The sequence below is a fragment of the Gossypium raimondii genome, chromosome 3 (genome assembly GCF_025698545.1).
Source record: "Gossypium raimondii isolate GPD5lz chromosome 3, ASM2569854v1, whole genome shotgun sequence".
NCBI lineage: Eukaryota > Viridiplantae > Streptophyta > Magnoliopsida > Malvales > Malvaceae > Gossypium > Gossypium raimondii.
In genome coordinates this window covers 45,749,614-45,750,953 of record NC_068567.1, presented here as the reverse complement: position 1 = coordinate 45,750,953, position 1,340 = coordinate 45,749,614, and the positions used below count along the sequence as shown (strand labels likewise).

The 1,340-nt window shown below is 35.0% G+C and overlaps 1 non-coding gene across 1 annotated transcript; it reads left to right on the top strand.

Moving 5' to 3' along the window:
- The first annotated feature begins 358 nt into the window (after positions 1-358).
- LOC128040251 (small nucleolar RNA R71) lies at positions 359-465 on the top strand. Its single transcript, XR_008194909.1, has one exon. It is a non-coding gene; the product is annotated as a small nucleolar RNA R71 (small nucleolar RNA).
- Positions 466-1,340: the final 875 nt, after the last annotated feature.

Here is a 1,340-nt window from a genome sequence, read left to right as displayed (position 1 = left end):
CTCAAAAGAATGACCTTCCCCACAATACAAACAGAAAATTACTTCAAACAGACTTGGTGGTTGAACTGTAGAATAATTAGTATTATTAGTGGTTAATTGTTTTAACATAGAGGAAATAGACGATACCTGAGCTGATAATGAAGTGAAAGAGTCAACTTCATGAACTCCAGCTACACGTCTTCCTGAAACTGTTCGATTTGTTGGCCATTAATAGTTATTACTCACAATCCTCTCGATGATCTCATAAGCCTCATTATAAGACTTAGACAAAATTTCACCATTCGCGGAAGCATCTACCATCAATCTTGTAAATGCATTGAGATCATTATAGAATGTCTCCAACTGGATACAATGAGAAATCCCATGATGAGGACACTTATGAAGTAACTCTTTGAATCGCTCTGAAGCCTTATACAAAGACTGGTCATCCAATTTTTGGAAAGTTGTGATCTCATTCCTTAACTTAGTGTTTTTGCTAGGTGGGAAATACTTAACCAAAAATCTCTCTACTAATTATTTCCATGTAGATATGAAACTTGGTGGCAATGAATTGAGCCATGCTCGTGCTCAATCTCGCAACAAGTATGGAAACAACTTCAACCTCAGTGCATCTTCAATCACACTGGCTATCTTGAATGAATCACTCACCTCCATAAACTATCGAATGTGGAGATGTGGATCTTCTGTAAGCATACCACTAAATTGGCCCACCGTTTGTAGCATTTGAAACATCATTGGTTTCAATTCAAACTAGGTTGCCTCAATATCTGGCCTTCTAATTCCTAGGTTTACCTCACTAAAAAGTGGCACAGCATATTGTCTGATGCATCGATCCCTATCATCGGCAATGAGGATGGGATTTCACACATGATCGGCTTCAATACCTTGGTCTTGATTCTGATTTCCAAGGTCTATCTCGACTTATCTTTGAGTTATTCATTCACATCTTCTTTGTCTGAAAGTTCGCTCAATTTTAGGGTCTATAGGGAGTAAATCGATAATTCGATCTATGCTCATAAACATCTGAAAAGAAACTAAAAAAAAATTAAAAAGAATAAGTTAGTAATGTTAGAAATAAATCAAATTGAAAATAAATAATTTCACAAAAAATGACTATTCCAACAGTTAACAATCCTCATCAACGGCGCCAAAAACTTGTAACGTTGGGGTTTGTGCAAGTGTACACAGTTGTTATCAAGTAATAAGTAAGTATCGAGTTATTGTCTCCACATGGATTGTATTTGTGCTAAGTCACTTAATTTGGAAAATTATATTAGCAATTTGATAAATAAAAACACAATATAGTTGAGATGTGGTGATTAAAATATATTAAACTATTT